We start from the raw sequence: 16,465 nt of genomic DNA, 5'->3' as shown, positions 1-16,465 counted from the left end.
TCTTCTTCACTTTCTGCCATAAGGATGGTGTCATCTGCATATCTGAGGTTATTGATATTTCTCCCAGCAATCTTGATTCCAGCTTGTACTTCATCCAGCTTGGAATTTTGCATGATGTTCTCTGCATACAAGTTAAATAAGCAGGGTGACAATAGGCAGCCTTGACGTATTCCTTTTCCTATTTGGAACCAGTCTGTTGTTCCATGTCCAGTTCTAACTGTTGCTTTTTGACCTCATACAGATTTCTCCGGAGGCCAGATCAGGTGGCCTGGTATTCCCATCTCTTGAAGAATTTTCCACAGGTTTTCGTGATCCACACAGTCAAAAGCTTTGGTGTATTCAATAAAGCAGATATTTTTTGGGAACTCTATTGATTTTTCAATGATCCAACAGATGTTGGCAATTTGATCTCTGGTTCCTCTGCCTTTTCTGAATCCAGCTTGAACATCTGGGTGTTCAGAGTTCATGAACTGTTGAAGTCTGGCTTGGAGAATTTTGAGCATTACTTTGTTAGCATGTGCTGCTGCTGCTGCTAAGTCACTTCAGTCGTGTCTGACTCTGTGACCCCATAGACGGCAGCTCACCAGGCTCCCCCGTCCCTGGGATTCTCCAGGCAAGAACACTGGAGTGGGTTGCCATTTCCTTCTCCAATACATGAAAGTGAAAAGTGGAAGTAAAGTTGCTCAGTCGTGTCTGACTCTTAGTGACCCCATGGACTGAAGCCTACCAGGCTCCTCCGTCCATGGGATTTTCCAGGCAAGAGTACTGGAGTGGGGTGCCATTGCCTTCTCTGGTTAGCATGTGAGATGAGTGCAATTGTGTAGTCATTTGAACATTCTTTGGAGTTGCCTTTCTTTGGGATTGGAATGAAAATTGACCTTTTCCAGGGCTGCGGCCACTGCTGAGTTTTCCAGATTTGCTGGCATATTGAGTGCAGCACTTTAGCAGCATCACCCAAAGTTGGAGGTAAAAAGTGCATATTTAAGTTATGTATCATGTCTACACTTCAGATTTAGATGTAGTAGTGGTGGCACCCCACTGCAGTACTCTTGCCTGGAAAATCCCATGGATGGAGGAGCCTGGTAGGCTGCAGTCCATGGGGTCGCTAAGGGTTGGACACAACTGAAGCGACTTCACTTTCACTTTTCACTTTCATGCATTGGAGAAGGAAATGGCAACCCACTCCAGTGTTCTTGCCTGGAGAATCCCAGGGATGTCAGGGCCTGGTGGGCTGCCGTCTATGGGGTCGCACAGAGTCAGACACAACTGAAGCGACTTAGCAGCAGCAGCGGTGGTGGTGGTAATGGTTTAGTGGCTAAGTTGTGTCTGACTCTCTGTGACCCCTCAGACTGTAGCCTGTCAGGCTCCTCTGTCCATGGGATTTTCCCAGGTAAGAATACTGGAGTGGGTTGCCTTTTCCTTCTCCAGGGGATCTTCCCTACTCAGGCATTGAATCCACATTTCTTGTATTGCAGGTGGAGATCTGCATTCCAGGCAGATTCTTGACTGCTGAGCCACCAGGGAAGCCCTTAAATGTAATACTAGAATCTAAATCTCTGATGACTTGAAATCCCACATGGCTTAGACAAAAAGGATTGTAACATTTCCTTCTTTATGGTTAAGATTATCCAGGAAAATGTTTATGGTTTGAATTAGATGTTTTGCCCCAAACAGTTATGCTTTTTATTTAGCAAATAATTTATCTCCCATTCATTTAGCAAAAAGTAACATGTGTTCAAACATATACCTTTGAAGAGATTGCAGTGCTTAAGAGCATTTAAAACATTGCAGCATTTAAGGATTGTTTCCTGGTGAATTGCCTTATGCAGCTATTTATTAAAATTCACTTATGTAAGAGAAACAAAACATATTCAGCAATATAAATATCAGCTATAGGTAAAAGGAGAGCCATTGCCTCCCAACAGAAGTCAGGAATTCTCACACATGATATAATTAAAGGACAAAGTAATAAGTTTTACCTTTGCTGTCCAAGTGCTAGAATGAGGTTGCTATTATTGAAAGCTAAACTGGTATACTCTGAAAGAAGTCACACGTACTCCAGTAAAAGGTCCTGCCAAGTCATTAAATACTTAAATACTTCAAGTATAAATGGTTTGGTTGCAAATAAGGCCCCATAGTTATGTCCGGTTTGCATTAACATATAAGAACTGCAGATACTGTTATTGGATGTTTTTTACCAGGCTCATGGAGTAAAGAATCTGCCTGTAATGCAGGAGACCTGGGATTGATTCTTGTCAGGAAGATCTCCTGGGGAAGGAAATGGCAAACCACCTAGTATTCTTGCCTGGAGAAGTCCACTGACAGAAGAGCCTGGCAGGCTACAGTCCACGGAACTGCGAAGAGTCAGACACGACTGACCAACACTTTCACCATCACTATTGACTGCTCATTGGAAAGCCAGTGCAGACTTATAATTATCATTATATTCACATTGTGTTCAAAGTGTATAACTATTTCTAGCTCTCTAGACAAATATGCATTGCAGAATTTTAGAGTTACATAATGAAAACTTCTGTAATGCATAGAATGCAGTAAAATATGAAAAAGTACCATGAATATTTTAGCTCTAGATAAGAAGATTTTTGAACTGAGAAAAAAGGCAACTATATTAAAGCTCTTTATATTACTTTATAACAGTTAAGACATGTATGCAGGCTAAATGTATCTACTGAAGTAAATTGGACTTAATGTTTATATCCCAAAGAGGAAAATTATGAAACAGAAGAAAAATTTCTATCTATTAACCACATTAATAAAGAAAAAAACCTCTACTTGGGAGATAACTTATTTGGTAACTTCAAGGTTCATTAAAGATATGTGAGAGACTTATCTGCCCATATGACTCTGAGATTCTTTAATTTAGAACGTTTACGGAGGAGGAAATCTAACATCCCTCCAGTGAGTTATAAAATCATTCCTTCTTTGGAATTCTAGTCTGATTTTTACATTTGATTTTTATTGAGATTTCGGAAAGAAAGAGGGGTACTTGAAGCCATTCTTGCTTTGGGAAAAAAATTACATGAAAGACAGTTTGCCTTTATTTATTTCAATTTTCACCCCAAATCTTACTTCTGGTTTTAGGGGCAATGGCTGATGGAGGTGGAAAATGAATCTCCATTTCCCTGAGTCAGGTATCGACTCACTTACCTTGACTTTTCTGTTCCTTCAACTTGCTCCTATCAAAACTCCCAATTCATCAGTGTATTGACTTTAATAATTAGCTTAAAAGGTTGGCCTTCTTTTCAATATACCAGTATAGGAGTAACCTCAAATTAATGTCTAAATGGAGAAATATGTTAATTAGGATGCAAGGGCTTCATGGTAAAGTAAGCAAAGGAGATCTTGTTTTTTTTTTTTTTTTTACCTTGCTATTACTTGTGTGTATAAAAATTAGAGTTAGTGGAAACACTCTCCTCAGAAGGGTGGTGGTACTTTGGTACTCCTCAGAAGAAAATTGTGACTTAATTATTAATAACTTGATTATTATTACTATTTATTTTTAACCTTAATTATAACACTAGTTTACATATTGAACTTTAAAATGAATTCAAGCTTCCAGAAAAAAAAAAAAAAAAGAAAGTGAAGACATAGGAAAAACCTTTGAAACCTCTCCTAGAAACTTACCAAAATAGCAAAAAAAAAAAAAAAAAGGAATAACATCAGCTCTTTTATCAGTGTCTCTTAGCTGCTGAGGAGATGGAAGAGCCTCTTTCCTGGTTTTCCTGGACCCGTGTTCTTAAAGGTTCTTCAGGCAGGGTCTGATATACAGGGGAAGTACTTTAACATGGCACAGCGGGGTCTGAGGGAAGAGTGTGCTCAAGCAGGGACTGACTGATCTTCCTACACTATTCTAGCAGCCGTGGGCCTGTGACAGTAAGGGCAGCCATGACAGAACATGTGAGCTCGTTTGCTAGGATGTTGCTAAACAACAAAATGTTCTGAGGACTTGCTAAACAACATAAAATGTTCAGGCCTATGCCTTTGGGCCTTTATACAGTTGGCCCTCTGTATCCACAGGTTATACATCTGGGCATCCAACCAACTGCAGTTTGAAAATATTTTTAAAAGTTCCAAAAAGCAAAACTTCAATTTCCCAGGCACTGACAGCCATTTACACAGCGTTTACAGTATACAACTATTTATGTATCATTTACACTTTATAAGGAGATCAGCCCTGGGTGATCTTTGGAAGGAATGATGCTAAAGCTGAAACTCCAGTACTTTGGCTACCTCATGTGAGGAGTTGACTCATTGGAAAAGACTCTGATGCTGGGAGGGATTGGGGTCAGGAGGAGAAGGGGACGACAGAGGATGAGATGGCTGGATGGCATCACCGACTCGATGGATTTGAGTTTGAGTGAACTCCGGGAGTTGGTGATGGACAGGGAGGCCTGGCGTGCTGCGGTTCATGGGGTCGCAAAGAGTCGGACATGATTGAGCAACTGAACTGAACTGAACTGAGGTATTATAAAGTAAGGTATTATGAAGTAATCTAGCGATGATTTTGGAGAAGGCAATGGCAACCCACTCCAGTACTTTTGCCTGGAAAATCCCATGGACAGAGGAGCCTGGTGGGCTGCAGTCCATGGGGTCCCTAAGAGTCAGAAATGACTAAGAGAGTTCACTTTCACTTTTCACTTTCTTGCATTGGAGAAGGAAATGGCAACCCACTCCAGTTTTCTTGCCTGGAGAATCCCAGGGACGGTGAAGCCTGGTGGGCTGCCATCTATGGGATCGCACAGAGTCGGACAAAACTGAAGCAACTTAGCAGCAGCAGCAGCATAGGGCCTCTGCTGTGCTGGGGGTCTTTAAGCCACATTGCGTGTCCTGGCTTTATCTGATCATTAAATAATCTGGGATTGAGTGAAGCTTGTTGTGTCTCATGACACTTTATTACTAATCAAAATCATCACTGCTGACTGAGCAGTGAGTGTTGCAAGTGTGCTAGAGAACTTTCTCCCTAAGATTCCTCCAGCTTTTAATGATCAAAATTATTGGAAAGTAAGTCTTTGAAATAATATTCAATTGATGGCCAGTGTGTAAACTCTTCAATAACTTTTGGTAGAAAAAGCGACTTCTTTAAGCTGTTTTGCAAAGAAATATGATGGTTTAATTATTATGATACAACATATAATGCTTCATAATAAAACTTCTGTATTATAAAGATCAGTTCTGTCTTCCAGAGTAAAATATCAAAATGTTATCAAACTGGGTGAAGACATCTTCAAACATTAGTTTTTATCTTGTGATCACTCACCTAGAGCCAGACATCCTGGAAAATGAAGTCAAGTGGGCCTTAGAAAGTATCACTACGAACAAAGCTAGTGGAGGTGATGGAATTCCAGTGGAACTATTTCAAATCCTGAAAGATGGTGCTGTGAAAGTGCTGCACTCAATATGCCAGCACATTTGGAAAACTCAGCAGTGGCCACAGGACTGGAAAATATCAGCTTTCATTCCAATCCCAAAGAAAGGCAATGCCAAAGAATGCTCAAACTACTGCACAATTGCACTCATCTCACACACTTGTAAAGTAATGCTCAAAATTCTCCAAGGTAGGCTTCAACAATACGTGAACTGTGAACTTCCAGATGTTCAAGCTGGTTTTAGAAAAGGCAGAGGAACAGGAGATCAAATTGCCAACATCTGCTGGATCATAGGAAAAGCAAGAGAGTTCCAGAAAAAAACATCTATTTCTTCTTTATTGACTATGCCAAAGCCTTTGACTGTGTGGATCACAATAAACTGTGGAGAATTCTGAAAGAGATGGGAATACTAGACCACCTGACCTGTCTCTTGAGAAACCTATATGCAGATCTGGAAGCAACAGTTAGAACTGAACATGGAACAACAGACTGGTTCCAAATAGGAAAAGGAGTAACTCAAGGCTGTATATTGTCACCCTGCTTATTTAACTTCTATGCAGAGTACATCATGAGAAACGCTGGACTGGAAGAAACACAAGCTGGAATCAAGATTGCTGGGAGAAATATCAATAACCTCAGATATGCAGATGACACCACCCTTATGGCAGAAAGTGAAGAGGAACCCAAAAGCCTCTTGACGAAAGTGAAAGTGGAGAGTGAAAAAGTTGGCTTAAAGCTCAACATTCAGGAAAGTAAGATCATGGCTTCTGGTCCCATCACTTCATGGGAAATAGAAGGGGAAACAGTGGAAACAGTGTCAGACTTTATTTTTCTGGGCTCCAAAATCACTGCAGATGTTGACTGCAGCCATGAAATTAAAAGACGCTTACTCCTTGGAAGGAAAGTTATGACCAATCTAGATAGCATATTCAAAAGTAGAGACATTACTTTGCCAACAAAGTCCGTCTAGTCAAGGCTATTGTTTTTCCTGTGGTCATGTATGGATGTGAGAGTTGGACTGTGAAGAAAGCTGAATGCCGAAGAATTGATGCTTTTGAACTGTGGTGTTGGAGAAGACTCTTGAGAGTCCCTTGGACTGCAAGGAGATCCAACCAGTCCATTCTGAAGGAGATCAGCCCTGGGATTTCTTTGGAAAGACTGATGCTAAAGCTGAAACTCCAGTACTTTGGCCACCTCATGCAAAGAGTTGACTCATTGGGAAAGAGTCTGATGACTGGGAGGGATTGGGGGCAGGAGGAGAAGGGGACGACAGAGGATGAGATGGCTGGATGGCATCACTGACTTGATGGATGTGAGTCTGGTTGAACCCCGGGAGTTGGTGATGGACAGGGAGGCCTGGCGTGCTGGGATTCATGGGGTCGCAAAGAGTCGGACACGACTGAGCAACTGAACTGAACTGAACTGCAAGCTTGCAAAATAGAGGATTTTTTTAAAAAATAAATAAAGAAAGGGAAATTATTTTCAATTTTATTCACCCACTTAAAAGGAATCATAAAATGTGTTTTAAAAATCATTTTCTGTTTGACTTTTTACTTGTCTTTTCACCTATTTTTTACAGATAAAGTGATAAGATAGGACACTTCAATTGCAGCTTTGCTGATGTGTTTTGAGAAATCCAGGGTTTTATAAAAAATAATAAAGCAGTGGCAATAACATATTAAAATATTAGATCAGTTCTAGGATCTCAAAACACTTTGCACATGCAATATTATCTGTACTCACAAAGATTCACATGCTAGAAAGTCAAATCAAGGCCTTTGCAGTGTACATCACAGGGGTTTGGGACACATAATGGTAGAAAATATTTTCTTCACGATCTAGTTTTTAAGGTCTGTGTATTTTTTTGTACAAAAGTAATGGATCTGTAGTTTTATAAACTAAGTTTATATTTTAGAATTATAGTATTGGGGGAATTATTAGTACAATTAAGATTTCTAAAGAGTTCTACAAGTTTTGATTAGAATAAATATATTATTTTGTAAAGGACACTTCCAAATGATTAATAATATACACACAATTTCCTCCTTATTGAAATTTAATTGAAATATTTTCCATATGAATTGGTTTTCCAAATGAAGAGTTGGTTCTAATTTGGGTGGGTGGTTAAGAATTTTTCAGTTGCCCACTTTATAAACATTGCTTCGTAACATAGAACCAGGGTCGATAAAACATTACATACCAATCAAATTCAACGAATGAGCTTTTGTTATACTTAAAAATAAGTAGATATTAATTTTATCCACATAGAAAATATCTTCTCCAATTTCCAGTGATTTAGGTGTTCAGTTTATGGTCAGCTGTCACTATTTACATCTCCTGCTATTTTTTTGCAATGAATAATTACCTGAACTCTGAGAAACAATTTATTCTTGGAAAGAATTAAAATCACTTGTCATAAATATTATGTTGTTATTTTATCTGTGAAGCTATTGTCTGATAAATAACTTGGATTGTTTGGATAATCCCAAATGAATTTTGGGTGCACATTGGATCCACGATCAAACTACTAATGGGTGGAAACTAAGGAGGGATAATCACTCATTACTTCTTTGTATCTCTTCTTTATTGGTGTAGTTCTAGTTGCTTATTTTGATTTATATTCTTTTTAATTTTTCCTTTTTTTAAATAATTATTTACTTATTTATTTTCGGCTGTGCTGGGTCTTCGTTGCTGCGTGGACTTTTCTCTTGTGGTGAGCTGGGGCTACTCTTGATTGCAGTGTGAGGCTTCTCATTGGCCTAGGGGGTGGAATCTCCTGAGCGGAACATGGGCTCCAGAACATGCAGGCTTCAATAGTTGTGAAATGTGGCTCAGTGTGATTCCTGGGCTCTAGAGCACAGGCTCAATAGTTGTGGGCCCTGGGCTTAGTTGCTCGGTGGCATGTGGGGTCCTCCCAACACAGAGATTGAACCCGTGTCTTCTGCATTGGCAGGAGAATTCTGTATCACTGCGCCACAAGGGAAGCCCTGATTTTTCCTTTCTTCTTCAAGTTTTCTTACCTTAAGGTTAGAAGTATTTTATCTCCAACTTGCCTTGAAATTTCACTGTGTCATTGGAATTTAAGGTGGTTGGAAGGAACTTGAAAGCTCAAAATAAGGGACAGTTGTTAACAACAACAACAAAAATACTAAATTTTACAACTTTTAAATTCAGCTGTTACCATATTAATTTAGATATTGCAGTACATGTAGATTCATTCTGAATATTAACCCCCGTTCCTCACTGTGTATTCTTTTTTATTTTTTACTTATATTTTTATTTTTTATTGATTTGCAGTGTTGTGTTAATTTCTGCTGTGTAGCAAAGTGATTCAGTTACACATGTTTATGTTAATTCTCTTTCATGTTCTTTGACATTATGGTTTATCACACAATGTTGAATATAGTTTTCTGTGCTATATAGTAAGACCTTGTTGTTTAACCATTCTATATACAATAGAATATTTGCATCTCCTAACCCCAAACTCCCAATCTTCTCTCCCCACCCACTCTTGGCAACCACAAGTTGGTTCTCTACTCATGCAGAAGTTGTTGAGTATACATAGTCCTTTAGTCTTGACATTTACCTAATCAACACTTCCTGCCATTCTGGCTCAGGAGAGGAAGCTGTAAGGAAGATCAGTTATGTACCTATTATGATCTTAGGTGGTGATGGGAGAAATCCATCTTCTACTGTCCTTGCTGGCAATTTGGTGGGCCAGTCACTGAACTGAGGCCAGTTTGATGCCTAAAATCAGCAGCTCTCAAGGTAGTAGAAACAGTTTAAGAGAGATCAGATTATAGGTCAGAGGTTCTGAAACACATTTAAGTACAGAATATTATTTCAGAAATTAAAAGACTGAAAGGTCCTACTTTAATACATATAAGAAAGCAATCAGAGCATACTAGTAGTTATGGTTTTGTCATTTACGAAAGTGAAAATGTTAGTCACTCAGTTGTGTCCTGCTCTTTGCTACAACGTGGACAGTAGCCCACGAGGCTCTTCTGTTCATGGAATTCTCCAGGAAAGAATAATGAGTGGATAGCCATTCCCTTCTTCAGGGGATCTTCCCGACCCAGGGATTGAACCTGGGTCTCCTGCATTACAGGCAGGTTCTTCAACATCTGAGCCACCAGGGAAGACTTGTCATTTATAATAAGGTGCAAATATACAAGTACCTATGAATTTTATTGTTTAGCAAACATTTTAGTTTTCAATACAGCTCCTACTGTACTTACAATTGGGTTACATCCCAATAAAGCCATCATAAGTAAAAAATATCATTAAGCTGAAAATGTATTTATTACACCCAATGTCATAACTTAGCCTAATCTACCTTCAAAATGTACTCAGACCACATGCTTTAGCCTACAATTGGTCATAATTATCTAACAAAAAGCCTAGTTTACAATAAAGTGCTAAAAATCTCATGTAACTTATTAAATGCTCTACTGAAAGTGAAGAACACAATGATTGTATGGATGCTGAATGGTTGAAAACGTACTGACTGTTCCCTCTCAAGATCTCATGACTGACTAGGAGCTGTGACTTGCTGCCATCATCCACCATCACAGAGGGAAACTACTGCTGGGGATAAGTTCAAACTTCAAAATCCAAAGCACAGTTTGTACTGAATGGGTATTGTACTTGCACCATTGTAAAGTCAAAATACTTTAAGTCAAACCATTTTGAGACAAGGACTGTCTGTATCCAATTTTGATAGCAGCCAATTAAAAAAAAAAGGAAGAGTATGTTTACTTAAATACTAAGGCTGAATTTCTGAAATTCAAAACAGTTGTGTTCATTGACTATGCTAAAGCTTTGGACTGTGTGAATCACAACAAATTGGAAAATTCTTAAAGATATGGAAATACCAGACCACCTAGCTGCCTCCTGAGAACCTGTATGCAGGTCGAGAAGCAACAGTTAGAACTGGACATGGAAAAATGTATTGGTTCCAAATTGGGAAATAAGTATGTCAAGGTTGTATATTGTCACCCAGCTTATTTGACTTTTATACAGAGTACATCATGTGAAATGCTGGGCTGGAGGAAGCTCAAGCTGGAAGTCAGATTGCCAGGAGAAATATCAATAACCTCAGATAGGCAGATGACACCACCCTTATGGCAGAAAGAAAAGAGGAACTAAAGAGGCTCTTGAAGGTGAAAAAGGAGAGTGAAAAAGCTGGCTTAAAACTCAACATCCAGAAAATGAAGATCATGGCATCTGGTCCCATCACTATGGCAAATGGATGGGGAAACAATGAAAACAGTGACAGACTTTATTTTCTTGAGCTCCAAAATCACTGCTGATGGTGACTGCAGCTATGGAATTAAGACACTTGCTCTTGAAAGAAAAGCTATGACGAACCTAGAGAGTGTATGAAACTGGAGCCTATTATACAGAGTGAAGTAAGCCAGAAAGAAAAACACCAATACAGTATACTAACGCATATATATGGAATTTAGAAAGATGGTAACAATAACCCTGTGTATGAGACAGCAAAAGAGACACTGATGTATAGAACAGTCTTTTGGACTCTGTGGGAGAGGGAGAGGGTGGGATGATTTGGGAGAATGGCATTGAAATATGTATGATATCATATATGAAACGAGTCGCCAGTCCAGGTTCGATGCACGATACTGGATGCTTGGGGCTGGTGCACTGGGATGACCCAGAGGGATGGTATGGGGAGGGAGGAGGGAGGAGGGTTCAGGATGGGGAACACAGGTATACCTGTGGTGGATTCATTTCGATATATGGCAGAACCAATACAATATTGTAAAGTTTAAAAAAAAAAAAAAGAGTCAGACATGACCTAGCGACTACACCAGCACCAACATAAGTAAATTAAATAAATTTGAACAATCTTATTTAAACCTGATGCATTCTTAATGATTTTATTTCTGTCCACTTATCAGTTATTGAAAGATGATCTAAAATCCCCAATTATGATTCCAGTATATAATGATTATTTAATATTCTTATAAGATGTCAGTATTCAAATCACTCGTAGAAATGCTCTATTAATTGCCTATTTTTCTCACTTTTAAGATATTCTCATAAATTTTCCTTGAATTTTGAATATTGTGGATTAATAAAAAAACTTGGAAAGAGAAAAAAGAAAACAAAGATCAATATGGTCAAAGGTTTTTCCAGTTGTAATGTACAGATATGAGGGTTGGACCATAAAGAAGGCTGAGCATTGAAGAATTGATGCTTTTGAACTGTGGTGCTAGAGAAGACTCTTGAGAGTCCCTGGGACAGCAAGGAGATCAAACCAGCCAATCCTAAAGGAAATCAACCTTGAATATTCATAGGAAGAACTGATGCTGAAGCTCCAGTATTTTGGCCACCTGATGTGAAGAGCCGACTCATTGGAAAAGTCCCTGATGTTGGGAAAGATTGAAAGCAGGAGAAGATGTGGGCAAGAGAGGAGATGGTTGGTTAGCATCACTGACTCAATGGACATGAGTTTGAGCAAACTCCAGGAGATAGTGAAGGACAGGGAAGTCTGGTGTGCTACAATCCATAGGGTCACAAAGAGTCAGACACAACTGAGAGACTAAACAATAGCAGCAACAACCAGAAGACACAGATACACTAAAATTAAAAAAAAATCAGATCAAATATTAACATGTGCAGTTGCAGAAGATGTATTTACATATTAATTTGTGAAACATGACCTTTCATTTAGATCAGATGACAGTTGTCCTATTTGATTTGCCTTTTTTGACTCCAGTTTTTTTATGAATATGTGTATTGGTTGCTGTTTTTGGTTTCATCAGTAGAGGAATAACTTCACAAATGTCTAAAATATGTTGGTTTTTATAGCAGTGTCATTAGAAGTCAATAGAAATAGAAATATGAGTCAAATTAAAGTATCAGTAAATTTTAATAATGGCTCCTAATTTTCTTCTGAAACATGGAGTCAAATATATCTGGAAGTTCATCATGTTGAAGATAAAATATTTTGCAATATTGTGATTGCTATTGTAATTTTGGTGAAAATTTTAATTATTGAAGGTAATGTACTTGTTTTCATGGTGATGATAGGAATACACATATTGATAGGCTACAGAATAATGATGAAAGTAATGTTCTTGATAAATTAAGAAATTCATGGACCAAAAAATGAACTTGGAATTGGCTTGAAATGGGAACATATAATTCATAATTACATCCAAATAGGCTCCAGTCATTGACTCATGATTTGCCATCAGCTATAGATGGCAAAACTTTAGAAGTATGTTTATATATAAACAAGGCCACTGAACAATAAAAATACTGCAGCATAGCAAAACATGCTCTTTGCTGTCCATGTAATGACAGACTTTAAAAATATTTGAGACTTTACAAAACACTTTGTTAATCAATCTTTGTCACTTAATGGTATCAAATATTTACATAATTGTGTCCTGTATTTATTACATTTTGCTTAATATCTGTTGAGAATATTTAATAAACACATTCAAGTAGAGTATTAAAAACTCCAACTTTTGAATACTTTTAGAAAACTATGATTATTGAACACTAAGGTTGCCCTGAGAACCCCATGAACAGAATGAAAAGGCAAAAAGATAGGACACTGAAAGATGAACTCTCCAGGTCGGTACATGCCCAATATACTACTGGAGATCAGTGGAGAAATAACTCCAGAAAGAAGGAAGGGATGGAGCCAAAGCAAAAACAACACCCAGTTGTGGATGGGACTGGTGATAGAAGCAAGATCCGATGCAATATTGCATAGGAACCTGGAATGCTAGGTCCCTTAATCAAGGCAAATTGGAAGTGGTCAAACAGGAGATGACAAGAGTTAACATTGACATTCTAGGAATCAGCAAACTAAGATGGACTGGAATGGGTGAATTTAACTCAGATGACCATTGTATCTACTACTGTGGGCAAGAATCCCTTAGAAGAAATGGAGTAGCCATCATGGTCAACAAAAGAGTCTGAAATGAAGTACTTGGATGCATTCTCAAAAAGGACAGAATGATCTCTGTTTCCAAGGCAAACCATTCAATATCATAGTAATCCAAATCTATGCCTCGACTAGTAACACTGAAGAAGCTGAAGTGGAACAGTTCTATGAAGACCTACAAAGCCTTCTAGAACTAACACCCCCAAAAGATGTCCTTTTCATTATAGGGGACTGGAACACAAAAGTAGGAAGTCAAGAAACACCTGGAGTAACAGGCAAATTTGGCCTTGGAGTACAGAATGAAGCAGGGCAAAGCCTAATAGAGTTTTGCAAAGAGAATGCACTGGTCATAGCAAACACCCTCTTCCAACAACACGAGAAGACGCTACACATGGATATCACCAGATGGCCGACACCAAAATCAGATTGATAATATTCTTTGCAGCCAAAGATGGAGAAGCTCTACACAATCAGCAAAAACAAGATCGGAGGTGACTGTGACTCAGATCATGAGCTCCTTATTGCCAAATTCAGACTGAAATTGAAGAAAGTAGGGAAAACCACTAGACTATTCAGGTATGACCTAAGTCAAATCCCTTATGATTATACAGTGGAAGTGAGAAATAGATTTAAGGGACTAGATCTGATAGAGTGCCTGATGAACTATGGAATGAGGTTCGTGACATTGTACAGGAGACAGGAACAAGACCATCCCCAAGAAAAAGAAATGCAAAAAAGCAAAATGGCTGTCTGAGGAGGCCTTACAAATATCTGTGAAAAGAAGAGAAGAGAAAAGCAAAGGAGAAAAGGAAAGATATACCCATTTGAATGTAGAGTTCCAAAGAATAGCAAGGAGAGATAGGAAAGCCTTCCTCAGTGATCAATGCAAAGAAATAGAGGAAAACAATAGAATGGGAAGACTAGAAATCTCTTCAAGAAAATTAGAGATACCAAGGGAACATTTCATGCAAAGATGGGCTGGATAAAGGACAGAAATGGTATGGACCTAACAGAAGCAGAAGATATTAAGAAGAGATGGCAAGAATACACAGAAGAACTGCACAAAAAAGATCTTCATGACACAGATAATGACGATGGTGTGATCACTCACCTAGAGCCAGACATCCTGGAATGTGAAGTCAAGTGGACCTTAGGAAGCATCACTATGAACAAAGCTAGTGGAAGTGATGGAATTCCAGTTGAGCTACTTCAAACCCTGAAAGATGATGCTATGAAAAAGCTGCACTCAGTATACCAGCAAATTTGGAAAACTCAGCAGTGGCCACAGGACTGGAAAAGGTCAGTTTTCATTCCAATCCCTAAGAAAGGCAATTGCAAAGAATGCTCAAACTACTGCACAGTTGCACTCATCTCACATGCTAGTAAAGTGATGCTTAAAATTCTCCAAGCCAGGTTTCAGCAGTATGTGAACTGTGAACTTCCAGATGTTCAAGCTGGTTTTAGAAAAGGCAGAGGAACCAGATTAAATTGCCAACATCCAGTGGATCATCAAAAAAACAAGAGAGTTCCAGAAAAACATCTATTTCTTCTTTATTGACTACACCAAAGCCTTTGACTGTGTGGATCACAATAAACTGTGAAAATTCTGAAAGGGATGGGAAAACCAGACCACCTGACCTGCTTCTTGAGAAATCTGTATGCAGGTCATGAGGCAACAGTTAGAACTGGACATGGAACAACAGACTGGTTCCAAACAGGAAAAGGAGTTCGTCAAGGCTGTATATTGTCACCCTGCTTATTTAACTTATATGCAGAGTACATCATGAGAAACACTGGGCTGGAAGAAGCACAAGCTGGAATCAAGATTGACAGGAGAAATATCAATAACCTCAGATATGCAGATAACACCAACCTTATGGCAGAAAGTGAAGAGGAGCTAAAGAGCCTCTTGTTGAAAGTGAAAGTGGAGAGTGAAAAAGTTGGCTTAAAGCTCAACATTCAGAAAACTTAGAGCATGGCATCCAGTCCCATCACTTCACGGGAAATAGATGGGGAAACAGTGGAAACAGTGGCTGACTTTATTTTTTTGGGCTCCAAAATCACTGCAGATGGTAACTGCAGCCATGAAACTAAAAGATACTTACTCCTTAGAAGGAAAGTTATGACTGACCTAGACAGCATATTATAAAGCAGAGACATTACTTCACCAACAAAGGTCCATCTAGTCAAGGCTATGGTTTTTCTAGTGCTCATGTGTGGATTTGAGAGTTGGAATATAAAGAAAGCTGAGAACAGAAGAATTGATGCTTTTAACTGTGGTATTGGAGAAGACTCTTGAGAGTCCCTTGGACTCTCAATAAAACAATAAAACAAAAAACAAACAATAAAACTGCAAGGAGATCCAACCAGTCCATCCTAAAGGAGATCAGTCCTGGGTGTTTATTGGAAGGACTGATGTTGAAGTTGAAACTCCAATACTTTGGCCACCTGATGCAAAGAGTTGACTGATTTGAAAAGACCTTGATGCTGGGAAAGATTGAGAGCAGGAGGAGAAGGGGAGGACAGAGAATGAGATGGTTGGATGGCATCACCGACTCAATGGACATGGTTCTGGGTGGACTCCAGGAGTTGGTGATGGACAAGGAGGCCTCCCATGCTGCGTTCATGGGGTTGCAAAGAGTCTGACAGGAGTGAGCTAATGAACTGAACTGAACTGAAGGTACAAACAGGAAGATATTAAAAATCTCTACCTACAAAATCAAGGGAAAAGCTCAACAGTTAAACAATGAGAGCATAGACTGTGTAAAAGTTTTAATTTTGAAGTTCCAAATTTGCAGTTTGGAATCTTGTTTGCAGGATGACTCTTGATAGAGCATCTATTTTTAACTAAAAAATGTAGATTCTCTGCCTTATTGAAATGATTTCAACAAATTTTACAGTTTAGTTTAGTTCAATTCAGTTCAGTTGCTCAGTCGTGTCTGACTCTTTGGGACCCCATGAATTGCAGCACGCCAGGCCTCCCTGTCCATCACCAACTCCCAGAGTTCACCCAAACTCATGTCCATCGAGTCAGTGATGCCATCCAGCCATCTCATCCTCTGTTGTCCCCTTCTCCTCCGGCCCCCAATCCCTCCCAGTGTCAGAGTCTTTTCCAATGAGTCAACTCTTCACATGAGGTGGCCAAAGTATTAGA

This window comes from Bison bison, unplaced genomic scaffold (assembly GCF_000754665.1).
Source record: "Bison bison bison isolate TAMUID 2011002044 unplaced genomic scaffold, Bison_UMD1.0 scf7180017864362, whole genome shotgun sequence".
Classification (NCBI taxonomy): Eukaryota; Metazoa; Chordata; class Mammalia; order Artiodactyla; family Bovidae; genus Bison; species Bison bison.
This window is presented reverse-complemented; position numbering follows the sequence as displayed.